General features: G+C 39.5%; 1 protein-coding gene across 5 annotated transcripts in view; it reads right to left on the bottom strand.

The window, feature by feature from the left end:
- SYBU (syntabulin) overlaps positions 1 to 13,949 on the bottom strand; it is a 75,565-nt gene that overhangs the window by 20,162 nt on the left and 41,454 nt on the right. Inside the window, exon 1 of one of the 5 annotated variants that reach the window (XM_064384534.1) lies at positions 9,454 to 9,557. The exons of the other annotated variants lie outside the window; for them this stretch is intronic. The gene's annotated coding sequence lies outside the window, so the exon portion shown is untranslated. Of the gene's footprint in view, positions 1 to 9,453; positions 9,558 to 13,949 lie in introns of those variants that run through there. 5 annotated transcript variants of the gene reach the window in all.

Raw genomic sequence — 13,949 nt, forward strand, 5'->3', positions numbered from 1 at the left:
CAGAAGGTCAGGAAGGGCTGGGATTTAAGTCTATGACTTGGTCCAGAAAATAAGGAGAAGGAAAAGCTGAGAATGTTTTGGAGTCACCTCATTTTCCACTCTTCTTCATCTCAGTGAGGTGGTGCTGTCTGCTTGCAATTCTAGACCACAAACAGAATAAAACACCCACTTACTGGGAAACAGATGACATAATTCACAACTTGTTGCCAAGACATCCAATGGGGCCCTTAAATAACGTTTTTTTTTTTTTTAAACTTCACTTCTGTACTTAAACGTGGCTTTTCTTAATTGACCCTAAGACCAAACAGCCTTGACCTTTCAATCCCCATCTTCATCCCCGCTGTGTGAAAACCTCCAGGGTACACCATCCTCCTGACCCACAGCTTCCTTCCCTCCCTTGGCAGTGGCACTCAGAGTGTCAGGAAGGTTGCATCTGTCTTGCACGTGGCTCACTCCTTGGACTTTCTCAGTAGCACTGACCTCCACCTTCTCTGCATTTAAACAGAGCAGAGTTCCAGCACTGGACTTGGCCATGCTCCCCTTCCAATAGCCTGATGAGCCTTCACCCTGGTTCATTAGTTATCTTCTCTCTCTTCCTCACTTGCATTTTCAGCCTCTATGAAGTTATTTCACTTTGCCTTTCATAAAATAATATGGTTTAGTAGTTTCAGTTACTAGCTGTGTGACCTTGGGAAAGACAAGCTCTCTGAGCTTCATTTTTTTTTCTATGAAAGGAGAATAATAAGAGTATCTATTTCATAGAGTTGCAAGGATGATATAAGATAACATATGTAAAACACATAAAAATAGTGCTGGGACTCAGTGAGCACTTTAAAATTTCATTATTATCTTTATTTCTCTTCTCATGATTACCCTCTTTGAACCATATCTAGGTCCCAATACATGTGAGGCCAAAATCTGGAAGACCTTAGAACAGGGGCAAGGAATGAGGTGAGGCTGTTGTGTGGTGTGACTGGCAAGAAAGGATTCAAAACAAGCATGAAAATAAAAAAAACACAGAAGATGATCTTGGCAGAGGATGGTAAAAATTCTCCTTATAGATTAGAAATCAATGAGTAAATCCTCAGATCTTAGCTGTATTGACATAATACTCTAGTTTCACAGGAAGGCCTGCAGCACACCAAGCAACAGGGAGCTAATGACCAAGCCCTTCTCATAGGTTCTGTGGCTCACAAAGAACACGTGGTGAGAGCCATTATCTCCACGAGTTCAGATTTGTGTGTTCCCCAGCTCTTTGCTAGCACACGTGGGCTGAGACCCTAGTCCTGCCTTCAGAGCGAGGCAAATGTCTCAGGAGGCACTCAAGTTAGGTACTAAGAGAGGTCAACGATGGGAAAGACTGTTTCTTGCTGGAAGCATGAAGACATCATGGAGGAGACATACAGAACTAGCCAGGTTTTGAAGCCATTCACAACAATTCAGGACTGTAGCAGGCAGAGCTGTGGAGACAGCACAAGGTGAAGGGAACAGCATGCAGAGATGGTAATGTTGAAAGAATGAGAAGCAACAGCAGGGAATGAGGCAATCAAGGCAACTTGGAGACAGGCAAATTTAAAAGCTTCTAAGACATAGGCCTCAGTGGTTATGACTGGTCAAGTTAAGAGTTGCTCATATTTGATGCACAGGTCTTTTTTATTTTCCTAAATTCCCACTTTTACTTCTCTAAAAAAAATATGCAAACATTTTACTTTACTCAGAGAGGTGAATATTAAAGAAAAGCAAGCATATATTTTTCGTATTCTAGGGATCCTACAGCCACAATTCTGTCTGAAGTGATTCCACTGACAACCCTTAATGGTCTACTGATCTGTGCCCTTTGGGATCTCCATTTAGAGGCTGAACCTGCTGACATGTATGAGGGGAGGAAGTGGCAGGTCAGAGAGTGCCGTACGGAAACTAAGCATGGAACTATTTTTCTATAGGTGAGTGACCTTTCATTATTTTCTCCGTGACCTAGAAAGCTGTTCTCTCAATTTCTTTTTATTTAAAGTGTCTCAGATACCACATTGCCATGTGTGTACCTATGCAACAATCCTGCATGATCTGCACATGTATCCCAGAACCTAAATTACCATAAAAGAAAAAAGAGTCTTAGATGTAAAAGAACTGGATTAATCATAATTCTTCGTTCTGGATATTCTCTCATCATTGGCCCATGCAAGACTATCTTTATTTATTTACTGACTGCTCTGTTAATGTATTTATGTTTTGTTTATGTTTAATATAATAAATGAAGAGACCGCCACCCATCATAAAAGCTAGAACATTGTCACTAACTTACATCCATCTATGTGGTCTTCCTCCATCTCATCTCCTGTTGACCATCTCCTTGCTTTCACTTTTACAAAGAATGATCACATTTATATATTTTTAAAAGGTGAATTTGAGAATTTTTTTAGTTGTTTTTAACTTTTTAAAATGAATAGGTTATCATGATGTATATAAAATCCTTTGGAACAATTTTCATTCAACATTATATTGCTAAAATTCTCCATATAGTTGTAGTGCATTCATTTGCTATATTAGAATGTGTACTTTTTATCCATAATTTATTCTTCATTCTCCCAATAATGAGAAAATGAGTTGACTTTATTCCAGTTACTTGTTTAGCTAAATTTTCCATTCTGATAAACATGTATTTGCATTTCCAGAGCCTAAAAAAAAATCAAAAGGAAATCTACTCTAGTAATATATTCCATAGGCAAAAAGAAATGTTCTGTGGATCACTTGTCCTTACATATTTGTATTTATACCCTCTTCCCTGTCATTATGAAGAATTAAAAGTAGTTATGAAGAGTTAAAAGTAAAACTAGAATCTGCTTTACCTTATCCCAATTTGAGAGTCCAACATGCCTAAGGTGACCCCTTGTCTTATAGTAGCTGCAAACCTGAATAGCCCTCAAAGATCAGTAATTACCTGATGCCCTGTTGAGTCTGGCTTAGGTCACTCCACAACCCTGTACTTAGCATTGGCAAGGAGGCGAGCCCATGAACATGGGAAACTGACCCAGAGTTGCTGGATTATGCTTACAACCTCACTGAGAGAGAAACCTCTTGTCCCAAAATGGAGAGGAAGTATGACGGGGGAAGGCTTCCCTGAGGGTATGTGCTGGTGTTGAATGCAGCTCAGAACTTGTTTCTAATTTCAAGGCTTAATTCCAAGTTGCAAGTGAAGAAAACATCTTCATTTTAAGGCAAACGCCACTGTTTTGGAGAAGGAGAAGCCACCATATGTCTCTATATTAGGGCTGGGTGCAGTGGTTCCTGTCTGTAATCCCAGCACTTTGGGAGGCTGAGCCAGGCAGATCAATTGAGCGCAGGCGTTTGCAACCAGCCTGGGCAAAATGGTATAATCCCATCTCTGAAAAAAATATAAAAAAGTAGCTGGGCATGGTGGCTTGTGCTTATAGTCCCAGCTACTTGGGAGGCTGAGATGGGAGGATCAATTGAGCACCAGAGGTCAAGGCTGCAGTGAGCTATGAGCATGCCACTGCACTCCAGCCTGGGTGACAGAGTAAGGCCCTGTCTAAAAAAAAAAAAATTTTTAAGTCTATATAAGGAAGTAACTACCATGCTTTAGAAATGTTAAAGGCAAAGTAGAAATTTCTATCTTTTGATTTTTATCTAAGTATCTATGTGTTAGAGCTGATGACTTGTCACTTCAAAATGTCTTTGTGAAGTTAAATGTCTGTTGAGCAAGTCAGGCAATTATGGCACAGATTTTAAACCATCCTCAGTGAGTCAGAAACATGTTCCCAGGTGGTGCTGATGCTGCTGGTTTGGGACCACTCTTTGAGAGTCAATGTCTCAGAAGAATGAGAAGACAACTAATTTAGCAGAGATGACATTTTATAAGATTAAATCACTTATGGGTAGAGGTGAAACCCAGTAATGTAGGTTTTAATAAGCCCTCCAGGTATACGGACACTACAGTTTGAGGACCGCTGCTCTAAGACAGGCCTATGCCTGAGATCCCCCAGCAGCTTCCTGAATGGCTGCCTCTGACAAAGGGAGAGCAGGCAGCTTGACTGTAATTTAACATACAGACACACAGTGTAGAATGTATTTTGAGAAGCATTTTTACTTATTAACACTGAGTGATACTAACCATGCTGTATGTAATTGACAATATGTATTTAGCAGCTGTGGTTAAGAGCAGTTTCTGACATTGGCAGGTCCAGGGCTCAAATATCTGCTCTTTCATTAAGGACAGTGTGACCTCAGGCAATCACTAAACCTCTCTATGCCTCAGTTTACTCACTGTTAAAAGGGACTAAAAGAGCACCTATCGCATGGCATTTTTGTGAGAATTAAATGTCATAATGTGGACTACTATAAGTTCACAGTAAATATTCATCATTATCATCATTAGCCTACTTATCCATGTGTTTGCTATGTGTGCTGCTAAACACTAAGTTTTTCTATAATTCTTGCATATGGGCACTGTAGACTTTTTTTTTTAAGTAATGTGATTTAAGAAGGAAAGGTATTTATTAAGTGACTAAACTCTAAATACAAGTGATAAGTTGTAGATTACCTGGCTTCTCTCAGCCATAGTTAGAAATGACTTGTTATGTTCACACACTGTTTGAAGTGCTTTACAGGCATTCTCATTTAATCTTCATATCAAGCATATGAAAGGGGTACAATTATTATTCCTATTTTGCAGGTGAGGAAAGTAGACAAAGGTAACTTGCTCAAAGTCACACAGCTCTTAAATGGGGATCTGAAACATCACAATAAGATTCAAAATATGCCTTAAACACCAGGAAAGTACACCTGCATGGAACTTTAAGATTTGGGGCAATTTTGCCACCTATCCTACCCAAAGTGCTTGCTTGCTCTTGCAAGGAGCACACTAAAACTTTTGAAAATACATTTACAAACAATCTGCAATAAAAGTCTTAACAAAATTATCATTATTCTGTTCTGTATCCCTTACCAGAGAGCAAACAATTTGTGAACACAGATGACACTAGCAAGGAGACTGCCCTTGGACAGTAAACCCTGGGGCTGAGTCATTCCTCTACTTTCAACCAAAATAACAGGATTGAATCTTCATTCTTAAGCAAAAAGTTAACATATTAGAAATATATTTAAAAGAAGTATTGCCATTTGAAACATCAAATAATTAGGGTTTTTTTATGGTGCAGTCTGAAGACCACCTGCATCAGTATCACCTGCACTATTTGTTAAAAATACAGATTCTTGACTCATACTCCAGATCCGCTGACTGAAATTTCTTTAAGTCAGTCTCATAATCCATTTTCACAAATTGCCCAGGTGATCTTCTATGCACAGTCAAGTTGTAAAATCACTACAATAAGTGGTTCATGATTTCAAATCTATCTGTTTAGTAACTGTGTCATCTGTCTGCTCTTTCCTATTCTGAATGCTCCACCTGAGGCCATCATCATTTCTCACCCAGAATTACTGAAACAGTATCACACTGTGCCCAGCTGCTCCTTGTGGCCCTAAGCAGTTTGTCTCCGACATGGCTCCAGAGAAGAAACCTCATTAGGCAATTCCCTTGTTGAAACTCCTCAATGGCGCCCCGTGTCCACAAAGTCCAAACTCCTTATCATGATTTACAAACCCTCCATAATCTCTTCAGACTGTCCTACCACAACACCTGCCAATGGAGCCATTCACAGTTTCCTGAAGGAGGCACTATAGCCTTTTGACTTCCAGTTTTCACACACACTGTTCCCTCTAGCTGGATTGTTTTTCTGTCCCTCTGGACCTGGCTAACTACTACCTGTTCTTCAGGTCTCAGTTTAGCCTTGACCTTTACCTCCTTCAGGAAGAGGATTAGGTGGCCCTCCTTTTTCTGACCTCACCCAGAATTTAACAAGTATTTGTCACATTGCACTGCAATTTCCTGTTTGCTTCAACATATTTGCCAGTATGCCTGTCAGCTCCTTGAGGGCATGTTCTTTTGTACCTCAGTATATCATGCACAGTTTAGCATAGAGTAGATGTGGTTATCTTGAAATGTTATTTCATAGCATTAAAAGTTTCTCCACCATTAGCATTTAGGAATAACTTCTCTTTCTCCAATTTTGCCATTTAGGTTGGATTGACAGACTGGTGTTATTTCCAATTAGGACAAAAATTTTCCCTTCCACTCCTACTTCCAACCCATGTGCCCAAATCTCTTAAATGTCGTTTTCGGCTCAGGATACCAGCATGCAAAAACCATGCTAACTGGAAAAATCTGTCTTGTTCATCACTGCATCCCCAGAGCCAAGAGCACAGAGCCTGGCTTATAGGGGAGACTCAGAAGAATATTTAATGAATGAGGGAAGAAAGATAGCAAAAGAACTTACATAAAAGACTGCAGAAATGATATCATTAATTTTTGAGAAACTGGAAAGGATGGGAGGTAGAAGATTGGAAATGGGCAAAAAGTCTGCAGGTCATAAACAAAGATAAAAGTTAAATTCTGAAAAATCACAAACTGCTGTTTGATGTTGATCTCCAGTAAAATTGTAGAGAAGGCCCTTTAATAAGGCAAGAAGGAGCCAGCAAGAGTTCGCTGAATCAGATGTGAAAAACAATCCTCATTCCTTTTCTGACAGAGTTATGACGGCCACATACATCACATATCTGGAGTTCAGCAGACGTTTAATATAAACACTTAGGATACTTTTATGAACAAGGTTGACATGTGTGCACTGGGTGATAGCACAGTTCAGTACCCACGGGATGTTGACGAATAGACTGTCTGTCAACCTCCAGGGAAATCTCTAGTAACACATCACCTGGCCCTGATGTCATCCATATCCTATTTAACATGCTTTATTAATGACATGAATGAAATCATGGATGGTATGGTGTTGACGGCAGACTCCTGATTACACAAAGCCTTGGAGGGATAACTAATGCAATGGATGACAGTGTCAGATAATAATGCCACTAGCCACTGTGGACTCAGAGCTTACTCTCTCAAGAACTCTACAGCTGCTATTTCCTTTAATCCTTCCTCCCAAAGACATACCAGGTAAACACCAGGAAACCAAAGTTCTGAGTGATGCTGAGACTCTCCTCAAATCATAGAGCTAGTAAGCAGCAGAGCTGGCTTATCTGACATCACTCTTGCTTGATCCTTGTGATCAGAATTCACAAAGACCTAAGAAAAGGGAACCAAGACAACAGAGTTCAATCTAGTCCATCTCAAGTATGCGTTAAACACTTCCTAAGCTAAGGCACTGGATGTGGGAGACATGGAGAAACACAGTTCAAATGCTCAAGAGTTTCCTAGGAGGAGTTGGGCTATCCAGACAAACAACCAGGATATAAGGCAGAATACAATGAGTGAAAACAGACAGGGAGGGCACCCAGAGAACACAGAGGGGGAAGAAATCCTCTTAGCTAGGATGAAGGCATGAGGGCAGGGGAATATGTTATGGGAGAGATGACACTTGAGATGGGCCTGATATACCAGGAATATAGTGTTGGGGTCATGGACAGGAGTTGACCTTGGATGAAAGAGCTCAAATGAACTAAAACACAGAGGAAGAAAAACACAGGGCATGTTTAGTATGCACATATATATATACACACATATATGAAATCCCTTGTTTGGCTAGAATATAGTGATCAAATGAGGAAATGCAGTCAAAGAGGTGAGTTGTAACCAGAGAGTTGAAAAATGTAAAAACTATGCTACAGGCAAGAGGGAACCATGACATACTGAAGGCAAGAGAGAGCCATGATGAGTTTTGTTTGGGGTGGTAACATGAACAGTGATGCTTTATGAAGAAAACACAACACCAATATCTGAAGGAGAGACTGGAGGCTGACGGGGAATTCAGGTGACTGTTACAGTTTGGAGATGGGTCATAAGGTAAGGAAGAAGGAACCCTGAACAAGGAGACACTTTCCAGGTAGCTCTTAGGTTCACAAAATTAACTGTGAACTGTTAGGTTCAAAATCATTTGACACCCCAGGTGAACAAAATGACTAAAAATAGAAAAAGGATGAAGTTAAACATTAAAAAACACGTTTATTCTTCTGCTATATGCTTGACTACAGTGCTACCCACATAGAAGAACAATCGAATGGAGATTTGTATATTTGGAAAAGCAAACAAAATCAGAAATATCTCAATCAAATGAAAGAATGTCTCATATATTGCCTGAAGAATTTGTAAAAAATTATATAATCTGATAAGAATGGATTGAGGTACTCCAAGATCAATGCTAGATTTTAGATTTACCCTCTGTGTATGGTTTCTGTCTTTTTTTTTTTTTTTTTTTGAGACGGAGTTTTGCTTTTGTTACCCAGGCTGGAGTGCAATGGCGCAATCTCAGCTCATCGCAACCTCCGCCTCCTGGTTTCAGGCAATTCTCCTCCCTCAGCCCCTGAGTAGCTGGGATTACAGGCATGCGCCACCATGCCCAGCTAATTTTGTATTTTTAGTAGAGACAGGGTTTCACCATGTTGACCAGGATGGTCTCGATCTCTTGACCTCGTGATCCACCCGCCTCGGCCTCCCAAAGTGCTGGGATTACAGGCTTGAGCCACCGCACCCGGCTTTTTTTCTTTCTTTGACAGGGTTTCACTCCTGTCACCCAGGCTGGAGGGCAGTGGCTAGAACTTGGCTCTCTACAACCTCTGCCTCCCAGGCTCAAGCAATCCTCCTGCCTCAGCCTCCCAAGCAACTGGGACTACAGGAGCACACCACCACACTCAGCTAATTTTTGCATTTTTAGTAGAGACGGGTTTCACCAGGCTGGTCTGGAAGTCCTGACCTCAAGTGATCCACCCACTCCAGCCTCCCAAAGTGCTGGGATTACACGCCCCTGTGTAATGTTTAATGTAAATTCTGTTTGCAAGCACAATTGTCAATACAATAAAACAAATGAGCTGGGTAAATTCAGACAATGTCTGGCATCTGTAGGGAGTGTGACAACAAAAGCAAATGGAGAAATGGAAGGCCTAGTAGGGTTGTTTTTAACTCTGACACGTGTTCAAGGAACTCAAGTGAGAAAGAGAAAAACAGAATAATGAAGTCACAAGAAGATATTTCCAAGATAAGTCCTGGCAGCACAACAGAAAGTGTCTGGATCAGGTGATGTGCTCAGTGGAAAGCAGGCGGAACAGCTCCTGCATGGCTACCCTGGGACACCTGTTCAAGGACCACAGAGCCCAGGGTCCGCCCCAGGAGAGGACACGCACCTGGGATGCCTTGCTCCTACTTCTGTCTTCCTGCTCGAGCTGGGGCAGAAGCTGACGAGAGGCAAAGTGCTCTGTCTCCAGCAGCAAGCAACAACATTTCACCTCATGCCATTGTCTATCAATTGAAAATTATTCTAACTCTCAAGCTTCTGAACAAAATGTTTTTGAACTCCCACTTATCCTTCCAAAAACATTTTCTACAAATCCTGGTGTGGTTTATAGCACTTAAAATGAATGAAGCATACTCACGATTGGATTATGCTCTGCACACAAATTATGCTCTGCATTTCCTTGGACTCGTTTAGTGGAGCCTTCCCCAGGATCTCACTCTCAGTGACGTCTGGCACAAAGCACATGTTCCCAGGCCAACCCTTCATTTGCCCAGCTACTCTGCCCCACCCAACCCCCACACACAAGTTAACTTTTAAATTCAAGTGTACTCAGTGTTCTCTACTTTCTCCACCCCTTCCCTCTCCAGCCCACAATGTTCTGTGAAAAACCAAAATAAAATGGAAAAGCAAAGCAGAGCATTACGAAAAATAAATCAAGACCACTCTTTTTAAGACCATCAGAGAATGTTTGCATGGCAGCAAAAAGAAGGGAATAAGTAGGCTTTGGAAATAGTCGTTTTGAAAATACCCACCCCAACACATTTTAAAGAGTACATATCTAAGGTGGTAACATTATTTTTAACGTGCAAGGAAATGTTAAAACACACATTTCAGTACAGTGGTTACCCCTGGGGAAGCCAGAGAATAGGATCTGGGAGGAGTGTGCAGGCAGCTTCCCTGGTGGCAACTCTTAAAGTGGAAGGTGAAATCACAAGTTTTGTTTTATTATTATTCTACCCAGGTCACACATAGGTCACATACATTTTCCTTAGGCATCACATTATATATAATATTTAAAAATAAAGAAGGGAAGCAGCAAAAATGAATTTAAAACAAAAGTTAACACAATGATTATCAGAGAGAGAGAAATAAAGAAAGAGAGAAGGAAAGAAAAGAAAAAATGAAAGAACAAAAAAGAAAATATGATCTTATTCCTAGAAAGGTTCACATCCTAGTAGAGAGCCATCTAAAAAATTATTATTAAATATAACATGGTGATCATAATACTAGAATTAAAAAAAAACACCACCTCTAAGGTCATACATAGTATTTAAGTTAACAACAATTGCATGTGACATTCAAATCTCTAAGTGTCTTTGCCTTAAAAATATAGTTTTACCCTTTGTAAGTATCAAGATTGCATTACATTTCCTGGGACCCTTCCCAGACCCCACAGTCTGGATGACATCATTGTCCTCTGGGCTCCCACTGGACACTGTGCTTCCTCCTGAAATGTATCACAATGTACAGGGATCCCCTGGTTTACTATTACTGACCCAGTGCCTGCGTCAGTGCCTAGCACATTAATAAACACTCATTTTAAAAAAAAATGATTAGCATTACCAGGTTCAGTTCTGTTAAATCGTGGCTGAGACTGAGAAGAAAAGGAAGGGTTGAAATGCTAAACGGGAGAATCTTTTCCAAACTTCAAGAATGACCCAGTGTTGCATGGGCAAAATCCCTTTACTGTCCCTGTTTCTCTGGGCTGAGCAGGATAGGAGGCTATGGCACAATCTGCAGGTTCTAGATGATTGCCCTGTATGCACTAATGCTTCTAACCCCATGGCTTGGATTTATCACTTCTTCCTCTAACGATGAGGGAAAAGGCACTGGATGTCAGGCAGAAACCCAGTATCAAATTCAGGCATAGCCTTCATCTTTCAAGAACAGTCAGGCCCGCCAGTAGTCTCGGCAGAAATCAGACCTTTCTGGCAGGGGCTCGCAGAGCCTGTCTATCTCAACCGCAAAGGTGAATACGAGAAGCCAAACCCTCAGGAAGATCCAGTTTCCCTGAATAATGTTGCCGCCATGTAAGACAAGGTAGCATCCCTTCCTCTGAAAGTGCCACAGTCTCTCCTGATGGAAAAGGAAGCAACAAATAGAAATGTTAACTGAGACTTCAGAAAGCTCCCAGATATGACCCGAAAATCATGACAGCAGCACCAAGTACCTAACAAACAACTGACAAATTGAGCACCATCAGAGCATGTGCATGCATGACTAATAACAATGGAATAGAAAGTGGGGCATTATTTTGTTCACAGAGTAGCAGAATGTAAGTAAAAGGTCACCATGCTAGCGGGGATGTTGCTAAGGATTTAATTGTTCCATTCAAACTTTAAAATAGAAGGCTTATTCTAGTTAGACCATCTGAGTTATATTGCATCTGAAATTATGTTTAGCTAAACATATTCAGCATGTATGAACATACATTGATTCCAAGTTCCCAGTCTCTCAAGACCTCATTTTAAACTACATCCTACAAATGTCACCCCCAGTTCTTTTCATTCAAGTGAGTTGGTATAGTCCTTGGTGCACATGCCACGTTCTTTCCAGGGAAAACAGAAGGAAAGAAGAGAATATGCCAGGAAGAAGTAGAAATTAAAGTGGCATTAAAATAAAAATAAAGCTGCAAAATATAATCTGGGTCAACTCTTCATGCGTTTTAAAATAAGCACCAGCAGGCTCAGCACATATGGCATTGATTTTATGTATTTTTTTGGCTCAGAAGTCACAGAGAATTGGTCCAAAAGGAAAAATCCCAGCATGGGGCCTATTTTGATACAGATTAATCAATCATTTCCCATTTCCTCCCCTCCCATCATTCCTCAAACTTTGAACTTAATGAAAAATGAAATTCTTTTTTCTTTTCCAAACTACGTCATGGAAATCCTTTCAGGAAAACAAGCAAACTTCATATTTGAACTTAGATTTTAAGCATGACACTTCAAATTCAAGTTATAAATGTTAACTAGATTTATGCTATGGCTCAGTCCCTTTTATATTACATATTTATTGTGGTATCTTACATATCCATTTTGCTAATGGCAACACAAATATATATATATTTTATATATATATGTATATAAATATACATATATATGTGTGTGTGTGTATACACACACATATAGTTCTTTAGCAAAACAACAAAGCCACACATTTGAAGAGAAAAAAACCACTACTGTATATTTCACTTTTTGTTAGCTACATTCTCATGTACATAAAATCCCACAATTCCCATCAAAATGTCAAGCACCTTGTAGATTCTTAGTAAGTATTTGATAAGAAATCTGATAGGCTGAATAGAATTGAAACAAAGAATTGTTCGAACGATTAGATAATGCCTCCATTGACTACAAGGCATTGTAAAAATGATGATAATGAGGTTTATAGTAATCATAATACAATAGAAGCTAATATTTTTTGTATGCCATATGCCATTGATTATTTCATTGAATCTTCAAAGCAGCCTTGTGTGAAGGGTACTCTTACTATCTCCACTACATAGATGAAAGAAAAGTTTTACAGGAGTGATTCAGGTATTTTGAGGTTAAAAAAAATCTCATACTATGCTGGTTTTTAGAAATGGAAACGGAACTTCATTGCAGATACACTGAGAAAGGGACACGGGGCCTTATACTGTTAATGCAGTAAAAGTTTGGAGAAAATGTCATTCACATGGTTTCCAGGGCTCCAAAATCATGATCTCTATAGAATTTCTCACACACCCATGTTTGTCTGCTGTTCCATGTACTGTGAGAAATTATATTTATGAAATATTGAATTAATCACCTAAAGCTTGACTCCAGTGACAAAGCTAGGGACAGAATAGTCCTTGGTACATTCACATTCTCAAAGGGTGGTACCTTTTCACCATTCTGGGCAATTAAAATTGAGTCATGACTAACCGTTGGAAAAGATGACATAAAAACAGTTTGTCCTTTGCCTAAGTAGTCATGAGTACAGAAAAGTAAAAAAAAAAAAATAACAATCTAGCATAATGCTGTGCTCACTTTTTATATGATTAAAGATGAATTTCTTTTATACTAATATAGTATATATTTTGTTTTTTGTTTAGAGTTGCCAGATGTTAGCTATCTACGTGAACAATCTAAATATCTTAAGTTTACACAATTTTAAAGTTACCAAACTAAAGTTGGAGTTACCATAAATATAGTCTTTCTTTTGTTTCTACTAATTAATTCTAACACCACAGGCATTAATCATTTGCCCAGCAGATGAAAAGTACTTTAAGATGACTCATGTGTTTTATAGTACTGCAAACTCAACCTTTATGCTCTTGGAATGTACAGTAAAGAGGAAGTGTTAGCTCACTTAATAATAAAAATAAAAATATTCCACATCCCAATTCCATGAACATTAACTGTGTCAGAATTTCAACTGGATGCCATGTGAGAAAAGTAAATTAAAACTGGTCAGAGAGATGTGCTTTGAGTAATTTTCATGGTAATCAGGCAGACATGGGTATTCCCTTTCCAAATCACATGAGCATGAGCAAGCTCTCTCTTGGTAATAAATACATCGTGTTTCAGCCTACACAGAGGCCCATTTCAAACTGTGCAGTGCCAATTAGCATTAATTGTGGCTGTATTCATCTATTCCCTTAGCACACTACTGGTAAGGCCAGGCTTTGCATTTACAAATGTAACATGCAATGCTCATGGTTAGAAGAGCATTCTAAATGTAATTGCCAGTGGTCGGTGTTTTTTATTTTGGCATCAAATTGACTCACAATTGCACAAATAGACTCATAAATGACAAAGAGTATTTAAAACAACACATGTGTTTATCTTTAAAAGTTTAGTTATAGACCTGCATTCAGAATATCTGAGA

This window comes from Aotus nancymaae, unplaced genomic scaffold (genome assembly GCF_030222135.1).
Source record: "Aotus nancymaae isolate 86718 unplaced genomic scaffold, 86718_ANA_hifiasm-v0.15.2.pri h1tg000036l, whole genome shotgun sequence".
NCBI lineage: Eukaryota > Metazoa > Chordata > Mammalia > Primates > Aotidae > Aotus > Aotus nancymaae.